At 47.7% G+C, this 17414-nt stretch overlaps 1 protein-coding gene across 9 annotated transcripts in view; it reads right to left on the reverse strand.

The window, feature by feature from the left end:
* RNF157 (ring finger protein 157) overlaps window positions 1-17414 on the reverse strand; it is a 158359-nt gene that overhangs the window by 73431 nt on the left and 67514 nt on the right. The gene's annotated exons all lie outside the window — the stretch shown is intronic.

Genomic DNA, 17414 nt, shown 5'->3' on the forward strand with positions numbered 1-17414 from the left:
GCCTGAAAAAAGAAAATTTATGCTTAAAATATTATCTAAATTCATTAATATGAAGGCATTTTAAAAAGTACAGATGAAACTAATTCCACCTCTTATACATTTAAATAAATTTGATAAAACATAAAATTTTCAGAGCCCCTAAAAAATTCTAAACTTTAGTGAGGCCTAAGCTGTAGCTTATATAGTTTGTTGCTAAATCCAGCATTGACAATGAATATAGCGCCAATCTGACCAACAGAGCCCAATCTGGTATCATTCTGGGGACTTTCCACGTGGTAACGGGCAGCACTGTCACCGACATACCAGACAAGTTAATCTGATCAAAAGAGCCCAATCTGGTATCAGACTGGGGAAACGGGCAGCACTGCCACCAAGATACCAGACAAATTAATCTGATCAAAAGAGCCCAATCTGGTATCAGACTGGGGAAACGGACAGCACTGCCACCGAGATACCAGGCAAGTTAACAAGGAAGGTTTCAGAGATGCCCACTTCTTAGGTGTTTGAGCTATCCCAGCTCTTATCATCAGTTTCATTAGCTACGCCTGTTGTAGGTAAACTCAGGAGTGACCAAATCAAAAGTGGAGCTTGGAAATGCTTAAAAAGTGGAAGCCAAATACAGCTGTGATAAACCTATTCCAGTCAAATCACATTTAAACGATGGAAACTTTAGCTCCAGGTTTCAGGCCCAAAGCATTCTGGGAAAGGTTGGCCATTCCTTCTCAGAAAGGAGCATCACAAATATGAAGACTATCAAAATACAACCCCCCCCCAAAAAAAAACAAAAAAACCCCAAACAAACCCCAACCAAACACACCACCAGCAAAATAGACCACACAAGTTTGCTCTTAAATATCTGGAGCTACCTAGCTCCCATTACTCCAAGTGTGTTGCTTTTCATTCCTTGCTCTTGCATAATTCCCCTTCGTCACCCATAGTGTCACATTCCCAGCTTGCAACCTGGGTTATTTTTAGATTGCTGATACCGCAAAACATGTCCTTAGCTCAGTATCATAGGGAAAGCAAGGTTTATTCTCTGCTGAGGGCAGCTGCAGGATGAACCAAAATGCACCCGATTAAATCCAGCCACTGGTTTAAGATTGACGGGATGTGCTCATTATCTGTACCGTTTTATACTGCTTATAAAAATAGAAACATTAGGCAGAGAGAAATACACCAAGATAAACAGACTTATAGCACAGATCTTCTTGTCGCAGGCAATCAAAGTTAGGGCAAGAGGAGGATGTAGACTGCATTGAAGGTGACCCCGAGTAAAGTGGTACATTCTTAGGCCACATACTAGCGAGTGAGCTGGTAACCGATTCATAAAGGTGCAGCAAGCTTCATATCAATGATAGGCCCAGGCTCAAAAGATTCGTGGTGGTGGTCAAGAAACTACTGCAAATCCAACGCAGAAAAATCAGTATGGCATGTTCATAATAATGAGCATTCAAAATTCTTGCTGCGTTAATGAGCAGCAAATTACTGCTGTGATTTTATCTTGTGCTATTTGCCTGTCGGTGTCTGAGCACCAATTTGGTCAGGCACTGACAGGAAAGCTGACAAAAAAAACCCAAAACAACCCCACCCACAAACTCATCATGAACCCCTCCTGCCCTGTAAAAAACTATCGCTGGTGTTCCCCACCCCACTGAAGGCAGGTCTGACCCTGGCCCACCCCACTCCCAGGCAGGCACAGAGACATCGCACTTCTCCCCCCACCCTGGAGGCCCAGTAGACGATCCCCACCACAGGCAGGCCCGGAGGCGACCCTGGTGGCCTAGGGGCAACCTTGCTGACCCAACATACCTTGAACAAACTGGATGAAGGCAGGGAGGAAAGAGTAGGCATCCTTTCCTCCTCCCTCTGGGGCATCATCATAAAAAAAGCAGTACCTTGCCCATTCTGGGTTCCTGAGCCAATTGGGATGCACTGGTCAGGGCCTAATTACCAAATAAGGAAGCTTCTCTCTTATTTCGTAGTTAGGCTCCACCCAGTGCATCACCATTTTTATGGCACCCTGGAGGGAAAAGAGAAGGATGCCCATTCCCTCTTCCCTGCCTGCCTCCAAGGTATTTCGGGGCCTGAGGGGTCAGTGTCGAGGCCAAGGTTTTCCAGGGCGGTGTGGTTGGGCTGGATGGCAAGAACCACCCTTCTCACAAGCAACCCATCCAATGTCTCTTGGACCCGGCGTTATTTTTGCCAGCACTAAATGCACCCGACGGCGTTTTTATTTTTTGAGCATGCAGCGGGACATTTAATGCATTTAAATAAGGTCTGCACTGAAACAATTAGAGCACCAGTATTGCCGGCGGAAATTGCCTTTATCACAGGCATTAGATTTTGAGTAGTTGTGTTCCTTCATTATGTATGAATATGTATTTCTGTATTGTACTACAGTTCATTCTAGGGGTTGCACCTGGAAGGAGGACCGGGGGTGGGGGTTGGGAGGGTAGGGGGGATTGTTTGGGGGGTTGGGCGGTTGGAAAGGGGGGGGGTGCTGTTGTGGATCCTTTTGTTATAACTTGAGCTTGTTTTTGATTCACCTTGTGCCTTTGCTTGTTTTCAATGTTGAGCTCAATAATATATATTTGTTATAAATAAGGCATGAGGGACTATTAATGAGTAGGCAAGTGATAGTACACAAAATCTTCACTGATCAAGGAGGGTAAGAAATACAGAATAAAATAAGCATGCAACGCACGGCTCATGCAATTCTTTTATTTCTTGACCGACTCGGAAGAGAGCGGTTGGATGATATGAACGGAGAGGTATTCAAACATTTCATTGGCTTCAAAAACATCACTACGCACTTTTGTTTCATTTACCTAACCAAGTGTCTCTCAAACTTCTCGAGCCGGGGCACACTAAAGGTAGTGGCCACGGCTTGAGGCACCCAGAAGTGCGCGGATGTCACCGTGATGACATCGCGCATGTGCGTCAACAAACAAACAATAGGACTACATGTAATGTCATCAATATAGATCTGGATGGTTTATTTACTTGGGTTGAAATGTGATAATACATAATGCTATAAGTAGTAGGATTGATTGGTTATTTCACAGACATAGTTCAAATGTTGAGTATATTTGATATTCGTAGCTCATGATGCAAAGTTGTTATTGTATCTTTTCTACTACTTGTAAAATATAAAAGTTTTTCAATAAAAATTTAAATACAAAAAAAAAATATAGATCTGGATGACCTCTTAAGCTCTCGACGCCTAGGTTGTTACCCCATGGTTTCTACAAATGCGGGCATTGCAGCATTTGTCAATTTACTATATCTCAAAAAACATTTATTAACCCCGGAGACGGCAAGCAATATGACATCAGGCATTTTTTAACCTGTGACTCAGACCATATTGTGTAGACGATCAAGTGCCCATGCAATAAGCTATATGTTGGCATGTCAACTCGTTCCTTTAGAACTAGAATGGTCGAGCCTCAAATGCAGCAGACAAAATGCCCCTCTAGTAGAACACTGCACTGAGATGCAACATAGCTTTTCAGATTTAAAATTTTTCTGTACTGATAAAGAAATAAATCACACGAGAGGGAGTGACAGAAAACGCAGATTACAACAGAGGGAATCCTGCTGGATTTTTAGACTAGGCACTGTGAAACCTAGGGGACTTAATACAGCAGCGGAGTGGCACTTGTTTCTTTGAGTTCATTGTTTCTCCAAGTACATCGTTCTTGAGTCCATCATTATTTTGAGTCCATCAGTTCTTTGATTATATTAGTATGCATGTTTTTATATTCATTAGTCATTTAAAGATTCGTCAGTGGAGACGTCTATAAGCATGCGTAATGAATTACAGAATCAGCTGTGGATAAGCTTTAAGGCGCATGCGTAGCATTAGGCGATTGCCAGCGCCATTTTCAACCTTCAGCATTAGGCTTTAGCAGTACTCGTGGGCACTGTTTAATTATTTTCGATATAGATTAGAGGGACAAAAGATGATTCACATTTTTATATTACAAATTCATTTTCTGACCCCTGAGGAAGCCCATAAATGGACGAAACGGGGCCCGTTGGGTTGTGAATTGCAACAGACGGAGTACCAGCGGTTACAACGCATCACTAAAAGATAAGTGCTGGTCTCTTGAATCTTTGGTTGCATTTTAGCACGACGTATTTATTCTAACACTGCACAATGTATGAGAAAATTGCTAAAACACGTTTATAACTCCACTCTTTAGCTCGATGAAAGATACCTTACTCCTGCATGAGTTGCTTTAAAAACTTTGAGAGACCAACGCAGGCGTCTGAGAGCTTAAGAGGTCATCCAGATCTATATTGATGACATTACATGTAGTCCTATTGTTTGTTGATTTAGAGAAAGGACTTCATCCATTACGTTTTATATAGTGTGTATCACGCATATGCGTGACATCATCGCGTTGACATCCACGTATGTGCAGAGGCCCTCCAGATGGGCCCCGAGACGCCAGTAGGGGATGCCAGCAGGGAAGAGAGGAGAGGCACTGGTGCCAGCTGATTGCCTACAGCAGTGTTTCTCAACTACAAGCTAAGTACCCCCTTAGTCTAACAAATATCAACCGAGAACCCCAACCGCAGACCTCCCTAGACCCACACAAGCTCTGCCCCAAATCCCATCCCCTTTACTAATCGTAATGCAATTTTTTCCATTCATTTTTCATACACACACAATATACACAGCAGATATAAATTCTGAAAACTGAAACATTTCAATCACTTTCTATAATAATAAAATGCTAGCCGTGCATGCGCACTCTCGCCGCGTGTTCCCTGAGATCTGATCTGTCGCGCTGTGCCGGCGAGAGTGCGCATGCGTGCTTAATACATCACCACACAACAGGCGGGACATGGTGAAAGAGACAGCCACCGAAGGAGCCAACGACAGAAATCTCAGCTCAGGGAGCCGCAGCTCAGCCTCTTCAGACACCGCCTCTCCTCCTCTTCGGGCAGCAGGCTCCTCTCACAAGCCCAGTGCCGCCGCTCGGAGGCCACCGGGACAGAGCTGCGGTGCCGATCGCCTCCACAAGCCGCTCCGCTCCTCCAGTCTGCCCGGGCCCTTTTTCCCGGCCGCGGCAGAAGTTCGCCACTAGCCAGGTCAGATTTTCAGCCCTCCTGCCTCTGCCCAGAATTCGTTTGCCTGCGGCGCTGACACCGGTTGTGAGTCCCGCGGACCGACCGGCCAATAGAAGAGCCGTAAAATGCTGAGAGAGCCAATCAAAAATAAAGACGGAGGTCAAGAGCCGTTCGCGGACCCGCCAATCGGAACGCAGAAATGGCGACTGCGGCGAGGTTCGGGGGTTTTTCTCAGTTTGGGCAGGGCCGAGCGCGGGAGGCCGGTAGGTGGACGGTAGACCCATAGCGACCATCTGTCTATCTGCTTCCCCAATATTTCTACAAATTATGCAGTGGGTCACAGCAGAGGAAAGACTGATGGATAGAGCAGCTTTCAGCTCTGCCTCTACTGAGATCCACCACAACAAATACTGGACCCAGGCACAGGGAGGGGGAGGGTGGAGAGATACACTGGACCCAGGAATGGGGGAGAAATGCTAGGCCTAGGGTTGGGGGAGCTGAGGGAAGGGAAAGAGAGAGAAACCTGGAGCAGAAGGGGAGAGTGAAGAGAGGGGGCAGATGCTTTATTGAGGGGGGGGAGTGGAGTTGCAGAAGGGAGAAATGCTGATCCAGTGGAGGGGAGGAGAGATAGATGTGTAGACTACAAAAGATGGGTGGGGGTCAGGTGGAGGCAGGAGGAAGGGGAGGAACAAGGCAATAATGGAGCAGGCCAGACCACGGGAAGAGAAGGGGGGGGCCGAAGGCCAGACCACGGGAAGAGAAGGGGTGGGGTGGGGGGAAATGCTGCTGCTGCTGCACAGGGGGCAGGGAAAGACACAGAAAGACAGACAAAGAAAGGGGGTCAGGGAGAGAGAAAGACAGAGACAGAGAGACAGAAAGAAAGAAAGACAGACATATATTCTAGCACCCGTTAATGTAACGGGCTAAAAGACTAGTATTGAAAATAAAATCATTTTACCTACCGGCGATCCTATGCAGGCTGCTGTAATTAGCTTTAAAGATGAGACCCGGGAGGCCAGGGGGATAGCCAGAGGCCACTAGAGAGAAGGGAGAAACATGCAGACCTTCGGCGAATTGGGCAGTGCTGGTGCTGTACTGTATAGGGAAGTCAGCTAGCAGGCGCCTCTCTTCCTCCTCAGTGTGCCGCGGCACACTTGGAATCTCAGGAGGCACACAGTTTGAGATACACCAATCTAACCATTAAATTTAACTTCTAAATTTCACCACTAGGTGGCTGTAGAGATACCAAAACAGCAGCAAACTATATGATTCAATCACTAGGTGTCACTGTGCATAACAACCATTAAGAAAGCTACATGACTCAGTCACTAGGTTTCACATTAAAATTTATAACAAAGAAAATGAAAACCACATCTGAGTCACTAAGTGCCAATCCTGAATGTAGCAGTGTTGGGGGTGGGGGGGTTGGGAAAAGTGCGCTTTGTGAGGAAAGCAAACAAGACAGTCTCATGAAACTATTTCCAGTCTGCATGCATGTGTCTATTATGCTTGTGCATGTGTTTGTGTGCAAGTCTGTGCCTGTGTTTTGTTTTTGTGTCTGGGTAGGTGGGTGTGCCTGAGCTGGCTCTGTGTGCATCCACCAGCAAAAGCAAGGGAAGAGGATAAGCACTGTAAAAACGCTAGAGTAAGCATGGTCCCATTTTAAGGACACAGCCACCGAGGCACAAAATCTATATATACCGCGCATCAACAAGGGATCCAAGAGGACAAAGAACAAGGAACCAGCGTGGTTCACTGTAGCAGTGAAGGAAGCGATCAGAAAGCACAGTTACTTACCGTAACAGGTGTTATCCAGGGACAGCAGGCAGATATTCTTAACGTATGGGTGACGTCACCGACGGAGCCCCATTACGGACACTTTTAACTAGAAAGTTCTAGTTGGCCGCACCGCGCATGCGCGAGTGCCTTCCCGCCCGACAGAGGAGTGTGTGGTCCCCAGTTAAGATAAGCCAGCTAAGAAGCCAACCCGGGGAGGTGGGTGGGTCTGCCTGCTGTCCCTGGATAACACCTGTTACGGTAAGTAACTGTGTTTTATCCCAGGACAAGCAGGCAGCATATTCTTAACGTATGGGTGACCTCCAAGCTAACAGAGAGGGAGGAGGAATGGTTGGCCATTAGGAAAATAAATTTTGTAACACAGATTGGCCGAAGTACCCATCCCGTCTGGAGAAGGCATCCAGACAGTAGTGAGTAGTGAATGTGTGAACTGAGGACCAAGTGGCAGCTTTGCAGATCTCCTCGATGGGCGTGGAGCGGAGGAAAGCCACAGAAGCAGCCATAGCTCTGACCCTGTGGGCCGTGACAGCACCTTCCAGTGAGAGACAGGCCCGAGCATAACAGAACGCAATGCAGGCAGCAAGCCAGTTGGAAAGCGTTCGTTTAGAGACAGGACGACCTAAACGGTTAGGATCAAAGGATAGAAAGAGCTGAGGTGACGTGCGGTGAGCTCTGGTACGGTCAAGGTAGTATGCCAGGGCACGCTTACAGTCCAGCGTGTGTAACGCCTGTTCCCCAGGATGAGAGTGGGGTTTAGGGAAAAAGACAGGCAATACAATGGACTGGTTGAGGTGGAAGTCCGAGACCACCTTGGGAAGAAATTTAGGATGGGTACGCAGAACCACCTTGTCATGGTGAAAAACCGTGAAAGGTGGGTCAGCAACCAGTGCATGCAGCTCACTAACCCTCCTGGCAGAGGTGATGGCAATGAGGAAAAGCACCTTCCATGTCAGAAATTTGAGTGAAGTTGTGGCAAGAGGCTCAAATGGAGGTTTCATGAGGGCTGAGAGAACCACATTCAGGTCCCAGACGACTGGAGGAGGCTTCAGCGGTGGTTTGACATTGAAGAGGCCTCTCATGAACCGGGAAACCAGGGGATGAGCCGTGAGAGGTTTTCCGAGGACAGGCTCATGAAACGCAGTGATGGCACTGAGGTGGACTCTGATTGAGGTAGACTTGAGGCCAGCGTCGGAGAGAGAAAGCAAATAGTCCAGTACAGTTTCCACCGCCAATGAGGTGGGATCGTGATGATGAAGTAGACACCAAGAGGAGAACCTGGTCCACTTCTGATGGTAACATTGGAGGGTGGCCGGTTTCCTGGAGGCATCCAAAATACGACGGACAGGCTGAGACAGATTCTCTGGAGAGGTCAGCCCGAGAGAAACCAAGCTGTCAAGTGGAGTGAGGACAGATTGGGATGTAGTAGAGACTGATGCTGCTGTGTAAGTAGAGTAGGAAATACAGGAAGAGGAATGGGCTCCCTGGAGCTGAGCTGGAGCAGGAGGGAGAACCAGTGTTGGCGAGGCCACCGAGGAGCGATGAGAATCATGGTGGCTCTGTCCCTGCGGAGTTTGGATAATGTCCGCAACATCAGAGGTAGTGGAGGAAAGGCATAGAGGAACCGATCCGTCCAGTCGAGCAGGAATGCATCCGGGGCCAGACGGTGAGGAGAGAAGAGTCTGGAACAGAACTGGGGCAGCTGATGGTTGTGAGGAGCTGCAAAGAGGTCCACCTGCGGAGTGCCCCAGCGCGCAAAGATGGAGCGGAGCGTGGGAGGATCCAGAGTCCACTCGTGAGGTTGAAGGATGCGGCTGAGATTGTCGGCCAGGGAGTTCTGTTCGCCCTGGATATAGACAGCCTTGAGGAAGAGACTGTGGGCCGTGGCCCAGGTCCAGATGCGGATGGCCTCCTGACAGAGGAGGGGAGATCCGGTGCCGCCTTGCTTGTTTATGTAGTACATGGCGACCTGGTTATCTCTGCACAGGAGAAGGACCTGAGGGTAGAGAAGGTGCTGGAAGGCTTTGAGAGCATAGAACATGGCTCTGAGTTCCAGGAAATTGATGTGATGTTGACGCTCCTGAGGGGTCCAGAGTCCCTGGGTGCGAAGATCTCCTAGGTGAGCTCCCCACGCATAAGGGGAGGCATCTGTGGTTATGATCATGGAGTGAGGGGGCAGATGAAAGAGTAGACCCCTGGAAAGATTGGAGGAGTTCAACCACCAGTGAAGAGATTGCTGAAGAGACGATGACACATAGATGGGATGAGAAAGAGGATCCGTGGTCTGTGACCATTGGTTGGCCAGCGTCCATTGAGGTGTCCTGAGGTGGAGTCATGCCAGGGGAAGCACATGGACCGTCGAGGCCATGTGGCCCAGGAGGACCATCATTTGCCGAGCTGGAATGGAGCGATGAAGGAGCACCTGGTGGCAGAGGTGAAGCAGGGTCCGTTGGCGGTCTGAGGGGAGAAATGCCCTCATCAGAGTGGTGTCGAGGACGGCTCCAATAAACTGAAGTCGCTGTGTGGGAAGCAGATGCGACTTGAGGTAGTTGATCTCGAACCCCAGAAGGTGGAGGAAGGAGATGGTGTGCTGAGTGGCTTGTAGCACAAGAGGAGACGTAGGTGCTTTCACTAACCAATCGTCCAAGTAGGGGAACACCTGAAGGTCGTGAGACCTGAGGAAGGCCGCCACCACAATAAGGCATTTGGTGAACACTCTGGGTGATGAGGCGAGGCCAAAGGGTAGCACTTTGTACCGATAGTGATGGTGCTGTATCTGAAACCATAGATAGCGACGTGAAGTCAGATGGATTGGGATGTGAGTGTAGGCCTCCTTGAGGTCTAGGGAGCATAGCCAGTCGTGGTGAGAGAGAAGAGGGTAAAGCGTGGCCAGGGAGAGCATTCTGAACTTCTCTTTGACCAGACACTTGTTGAGGTCCCTGAGATCGAGGATGGGACGAAGGTCTCCTGTTTTTTTGGGAACCAGGAAGTAGCGGGAGTAGAATCCCTGACCCCTTTGGTCCGGAGGTACCTCTTCGATGGCATTGAGGAGAAGGAGGGATTGGACCTCCCTCAGGAGGAGGGGGGTTTGGGAGGAGTGAGAAGCAGACTCTACGGGAGGATGGTCTGGTGGAAGAGTCTGGAAGTTGAGAGAGTAGCCATGGCAAATGATGTTGAGGACCCATTGGTCTGATGTGATGACCTCCCAACGGCTGATGAAGAGTTGAAGGCGTCCTCCGATCGGCTGAGGAAGAGGCGATGAAGGTGGGAGACTGGCTATGGCTGGAGAAAGGAGTCAAAAGGGTTGAGACGGTTTTGATGAAGGAAGAGGCTTGGCAGGTTGAGTCTGTGGGCGAGCCTGAGGCTGATGCTGGTGGCGAGGACGGCGAGACTGTTGTGGAGGCGGGTTGAGAGGTCTGGCCGAGAACCTGCGTTGGTAAGAAGACTGTTGCCTGTAGGGGCGAGCAGGTGGAGTCTTCTTTTTAGGTTTGATCAGAGTGTCCCACCTGGTCTCGTGTGCTGAGAGCTTCTGGGTGGTCGAGTCCAGGGATTCTCCGAAGAGTTCATCACCCAGACAAGGTGCGTTAGTCAGGCGGTCCTGGTGGTTAATGTCTAGGTCAGAGACTCTCAGCCATGCCAAACGGCGCATAGCCACCGCCATGGCAGATGCGCGGGAGGTCAGCTTAAATGAGTCGTAGATGGAGCGAACCATGAATTTCCTGAGTTGGAGGAGGCTGGAAATTTGTTGCTGGAAGAGAGGGACCTTACGTTCAGGAAGATACTTCTGTAAGGAGGAGAGCTGTTGCACCAGATGCTTCATATAGAAGGAGAAGTGGAAGGTGTAGTTGTTGGCTCTATTGGCTAGCATGGCATTTTGGAAAAGGCGCTTACCAAATTTATCCATAGTTTTTCCCTCTCTGCCAGGAGGGGTGGAGGCATATACACTGGAACCCTGAGATTTTTTCAAAGTAGATTCCACCAGGAGGGATTCGTGGGGCAAATGAGATTTGTCAAACCCTGGGATTGGAATAACCCGGTACAAGCTATCCAATTTGTGAGGGGCCCCGGGAACAGTGAGGGGAGTCTCCCAGTTTTTATAGAAAGTTTCCCTTAAGATGTCATGGACGGGCAACTTTAGAAATTCCTTGGGAGGTTGCTCAAAGTCTAGGGCATCGAGGAAAGCCTGAGACTTTTTAGAGTCGGACTCTAAGGGGATGGAAAGAGCTGCTGCCATCTCCCTAAGGAATTTAGAAAAAAGAGGATTGTTCTGGTTTTGAGGCGGTATCGGTCATGGAGGGTTCTTCGTCGGTTGACGAAGCGTCCTCTTCGGTACCGTGCGGAGAGTCTTCCCACAAGTCTGGGTCTCTAACGTCAGGGTGTGCACGTTTGGACATCGGTGTGGAAGGCTCGGCATGGTGGGTCTTTGGGAGAGATTTGCCTGAGCGCACCGAGGCGGTACCGGGAGAGGAAGACCGATGTCGTTCCTGGGACCGGGAAGGGTCGGCAGCAGTACGGGTATGCACTGTAGGTGTTTCAGCCAAGAGCACCGGCATGGAGGTTTTAATCGGTACCGAGGGGGTCGACACCGATGGGACAGTGCGAGGCTCGGACCGGTCCCGTCCGGAAGGTGCGATGCCAGCAACGCCGGCAACAGTTGTTGGAGTTGGTGCTGGAGCTGCTCCTGTAACTGGTTTCGGAGTATGGCCGCGATGCGGTCATCCAGGGGGGGCACCGGTACCGCTTTTTTCTTCTTCGGTACCATAGGTGCCGCTCTACGCTCCGGCGATGAGGAGGCCGATGATGAGGCACTCACCGATATCGGAGCGGAGCGTTTGCGGGGAGGTGCCGGGAGGGCCGGTGTCGCAACCGTGGCAGGAGGGCGCTCAAGGGAAGTGGAAGGCTTCTAAGCCGGCTTTCCTGGGCCCAACGACCCCGAAGAAGGGTCTGGTGGTGTCGACGTCTTGGGTGCCGATTTTTGTGGTGCCGTCGACGTCGCAGCAGGTTCCATGGCAGATCCGGTACCGAATAAAAGATTTTGCTGGATCCTGTTTTTTAATGTGCGCTTTTTAAGCGTAGCACAGCGGGTGCAAGTGTCAGCCCGATGCTCTGGACCCAGGCACTGAAGGCACCAATTGTGCGGGTCGGTGAGAGAGATCGGGCGTGCACACCGCTGGCACTTCTTAAAGCCCGGTTGAGGGGACATGAAGGGAAACACGGCCTCCGCAAAATCGAATCCGGAGGCCTGTATGGTGGCAACAGGCCCCGCCGGGGCCGGCCTGAAAAAATAAAGAAAACTGGACGAGTTTTTTTTTTTTTTTGTAAGTCAAAATAGGGAATCCGAAAGGAAAAATTAGAAGAAAAATGAAAAATTACGCGAGCGGGAAGGCAGAAACTAGCTTTTCAACGGCCGTTGAAAGCACATGCGTCTTCTTCGCTCCGCGGAAACGAAGAAACTGGGGACCACGCACTCCTCCGTCGGGCGGGAAGGCACTCGCGCATGCGCGGTGCGGCCAACTAGAACTTTCTAGTTAAAAGTGTCCGTACCGGGGCTCCGTCGGTGATGTCACCCATACGTTAAAAATATGCTGCCTGCTTGTCCTGGGATAAACAAGACTTCGTTGAAGGAATGGAAAAGGTCAAAAACAGACGAAAACTGGAAAAAGCAGTAACAATATCAAAGCAGGTGCCATAAGGCGGTAAGAAGGGCCAAAAGAGACTAAGAGGAAAAAAATAGCCAAGGAGGCAAAAAACTCCAAGCCGTTCTTTCGATATATTAAGGGGAAATGATCCGCGAAGGAAGCAGTGGGGCCATTGGATGACCATGGAATAAAGGGAGTGCTAAAAGAGGACAAAGCCATTGCCAACAAACTGAACACATTTTTTGCGTCTGTATTTACCGAAGAGGATATACACAACAACCCGGAAGCTCACAGGCTATACTCAGGAAACGAAGACGGGAAACTGACAGGGTTATCGGTCAGTCTAGAAGAGGTATGCAGGCAGACTAATAGGCTTAAAAACGATAAATCCCCAGGACCGGATGGCATCCATCCGAGGGTAATCAAGGAACTGAAAGGGGCTATAGCTGAACTGCTTTAACTAATAGCCAATCTGTCGATCAAATCAGGAAGGATTCTGGAAGACTGGAAAGTGGTGAATGATATGCCGATCTTCAAGAAAAGTTCGAGGGGATATCCGGGAAACTACAGACCGGCGTGTATGACCTCAGTACCGGGAAAAATGGTAGAGATGCTGATAAAGGACTGCATCATTGACCACATTGATGGACACAATCTGATGAAGACCAGCAAGCACGGCTTCAGCAAAGGAAGATCTTGCTTGACGAACTTGCTGCACTTCTTCGAGGGAGTAAACAGGCAGACAGACAAGGATGACCCAATCGACACTGTATATTTGGATTTTCAGAAGGCATTCGACAAGGTTCCGCATGAACAATTACTTCGAAAAATTGCGAGCCATGGAATCGAGCGTGAAATACTCATGTGGATTAAAAACTGGCTAGCTGATAGGAAACAGAGGGGGGTAAATGGACAATACTCGGACTAGAAAAGCTGCAGAGTAGAGTGCCGCAGGGTTCAGTGCTTGGAGCCATGCTCTTCAACATATTTATAAACGACTTGGAAATTGGTATGACGAGTGAGGTGATTAAATTTGTAGACGATACAAATTTATTCAGAGTAGTGAAGACGCAGGAGGATTGCGAAGACCTGCAATGTAACAAACGCGCTCGAGAAATGGGCCACGACATGGCAAATGAGGTTTAGCGTGGATAAGTGTAAGGTGATGCATGTCGGTAACAAAAATCTTATACATGAATATAGGATGTCTGGTGCAGTACTTGGAAAGAGTACTTAGGAGTACTGGTCGACAAGTCAATGAAGCCGTTCGCGCAATGCACGGCGATGGCGAAAAGGGCGAACAGAATGCTAGGAATGATTAAGAAGGGGGATCACAAACAGATCGGAGAAGGTTATCATGCCGTTGTACCAAGCCATGGTACGCCCTCACCTGGAATACTGCATCCAGCACTGGTCGCCGTACATGAAGAAGGACGCAGTACTACTCGAAAGGGTCCAGAGAAGAGCGACTAAAATGGTTAAGGGGCTGGACGAGTTGCCGTACAGCGAGAGATTAGAGAAACTGGACCTCTTCTCCCTTGAAAAGAGGAGACTGAGAGGGGACATGATCGAAACGTTCAAGATAATGAAGGGAATAGACTTAGTAGATAAGGACAGATTGTTCACCCTCTCCAAGGTAGAGAGAATGAGAGGGCACTCTCTAAAGTTAAAAGGGATAGATTCCGTACAAATGTAAGGAAGTTCTTCTTCACCCAGAGAGTGGTGGAAAACTGGAACTCTCTTCCGGAGGCTGTTATAGGGGAAAATACCCTCCAGGGATTCAAGACGAAGTTAGACAAGTTCCTGCTGAACTGGAGTGTATGTAGGTAGGGCTGGTCTCAGGGCACTGGTCTTTGACCTAAGGGCCGCCGCGGGAGTGGACTGCTGGGCACGATGGACCACTGGTCTGACCCAGCAGCAGTAATTCTTATGTTCTAATAAAGAGGCAGTTTGAAAACTGGCAGGTACTTAGCTACAATGTTTCACTTTATCAATATTTCTATGCTGCAGAAGAAGGAATCATTTCCCCCATATAAATGCTCTGCACCATTTTTAGGGGCTTTATTTCTCTGCAGCCTCCAATCTGATCTGGCCCATTTTCAAACTTGATATGAACAGTATTTTGCTAGTTTTTCTTTCAATAAATCTGGTCCCAATCTGTTAATTTTGCCACCAGATATGGATCACAGTGAAGGCAGACACAAGTGCCTAGATTATTTAACTGGCACCGAAGTCGGGGGCCGCCAATCACGTTTCAATCACGTGACGGTGCCCGTTAGAGAATCACTCTTCGAAAATCTAAATAGTCCAGGGCTTATCATTTGCTGATTGAAGCTGGACTTCCTGGATAGCTGAAATCACCATCCAAACCAGAATTACAGGAGCAAAGCAATGGGGATACAACAAATAATGTGTATAAAAATGTGGAAATCCCCCGCTCCCTTTAAATCCAGTTTTAGCTGCCAAGACTAAAATGGAGAACATAAAGGATGAGAATTTTAATTGAAAGCAATCCAACATAACCATACTTCAGCTACGCACCTGCATCTAGGGTTATACAAAAAATTAAAAAAATTGAAAGGCCTCATGACTATCTTACATATAGAGCAAATTCAAAATTGTTTGTTGTTAGACAACAAATATACCTTTATAATTGCTTTTTTTTTTTTTTTAATATATATATAATATTTCTTTATTGAGCAAACCAGTACACACATAACATAACAGAGTAATTATACTTTTATACTTATACTTTTATAATTACTTTTTAACTTTCTTACCCTCCATTTGTATTTTCCTTGTATGTATTCTTTACTATACTTATTGTAGTTCTCCCTACTTTACATATATATTGGTACGTCAGGTCCGTTTGTGTTGGTTGTAGTTAATAATTAAGACCTTCTTTTTAATTGTAAATGGCTTTGAATTAATGATATTGCGATACATCAAAATTTTAATAAAACTTGAAACTTGAAAACAGAATTGCTCTTTAATTGCTATAATCTATAAAACCTTGTTATGTTGCACAAAACATTATATTTTACCTTTGCACAATCAAAGATAATGGAAAGAAAATTCAAGCGTTACGGAATAGAGACTGACATGGTGACAAAACTCATTCCCATGGATAAGCGTGGGAAACCATCTCTATGTCATTCTTTAAGGAGAGAGGGAAGAATCAGCCTCAAACCTTGCACTGAAGAAGGCTGGTGTAGAAGGACTGAGGTTGAGAGAGACACTAAAGAATGTCGCCGGGTGGCTAGAACATAAGACCATAAGCGTTGCTATACTGAGACAGACTGAAGATCCATCAAGCCCGGTATCCTGTTTCCAGCAGTGGCCAACCCAGGTCCCAAGTACCTGGCAGAAACCCAAAGAGCAGCAACATTCCAGAGCTGAGATTGTGATGTCATAATGCCTCATTCCACCAATGCCTAAGAGCCAAACTCATCAGTAATGTCACAATGGCTTCATTAGCCTATATTAGCTCACATAAGAACCAGAGTATGAATGAGCACAGCCACTGACCCTCAAGTCTTGCATTGAAGAATGCTGGTGTAAAAGGACTGAGGTTGAGATAGACACTATAGAATGGCAGTCTCTGGTATCCAGAGCAGATAATGTGATGTCATAATGCCTCATTCCACCAATGCCTAAGAGTCAACCTCATCAGTGATGTCACAATGGGTTCATTATCTTATACCTTGCTCACATAAGAATCAGAGTATGAATGAGCAGCCACTGACCCTCAAGCCTTGCACTGAAGAACGCTGGTGTAGAAGGACTGAGTTTGAGAGAGACACTAAAGAATGACACCGGGTGATTAGAACATATGACCATAAGCTTTGCTATACTGGGACAGGCTGAAGGTCCATCAAACCCAGCATTCTGTTTCCTGCAGTGGCCAACCCAGGTCATAGGCATCTGGACCTAAGTAGGTACGAAGGAGGGAAGGTGCGCGTGTGGCAGCGGGTCGTCGTCAGAGGTGTGCCGGTGCTCCCACCAAGATGGCATCCGGGTTGACCGCCCCTCCCCCCTTTACTGCGCCACTGTCCAGTCCGATAGGAAACAATATTTGACTCAAAACACTGTTGTACAAATCTGCAGCCTGCCTCCCTGAGACCTGCAAAAACTCGAGCCATAGAGCAAGAGAACAGATGTCCAAGTGCCTCATTACTTTTACTGCAGAAGAGCTATAGTATATTCCAGGCACCCTGAGACCTACCACTGTATATACACCAATGACCTTCACGCCAGGAACACCAATCAGCCTTTTAGCTCCATTCGTACAAATATTTATCACTAAGAGTCAAAATGAAAATCGCCCATTCCACACGGTTACGGGTTAGAGGTCACAACTCATTAAAAAATGCTTTCATTAGACTTAAGCTAATGATTGAAACTTTTAGCTCTCGGGAGAAGTTTAGAGAGAAAGCTTACTGTGTCTGAGAAAATGAGAGGCAAAAATGCTTACCAGGCAATAAAGAGCACACGTCCAGAATTACTTTCACTGGCTTGGAGCTCCAAGAGAGCAGAACCTTATCTAAAGGCAGCAGGACCAACAAAATGTGCTTTTTAGGGAAAAAAAAACCCCAAACACGCACGGTAATGTACTACATGACGACAAATTCAGACCAAATAGCCCATCCAGGGGCCAAAGCACACTCCAGCTTTAGCATGTTTTCAGGGTACACAATGCAGAAAAGGGTTTTGCACATAAGTAAAACATATTTTAAACAATGGAAATAAGGCTAAATCACCATTCGGCACAGAATGCTGCAGCTTTAAAGGAAGTGTAGAGAACCTGCAAATTTTTTTTTTTTTAAACCGCCGATTCAAGGGTTCTGAGGTGAAGAGAAGCACTTTGACCTTGGATCCTCACTGAAGGCTCCTAGACACCAT

Source organism: Geotrypetes seraphini, chromosome 10, assembly GCF_902459505.1.
Source record: "Geotrypetes seraphini chromosome 10, aGeoSer1.1, whole genome shotgun sequence".
In the NCBI taxonomy this organism is placed as follows: domain Eukaryota; kingdom Metazoa; phylum Chordata; class Amphibia; order Gymnophiona; family Dermophiidae; genus Geotrypetes; species Geotrypetes seraphini.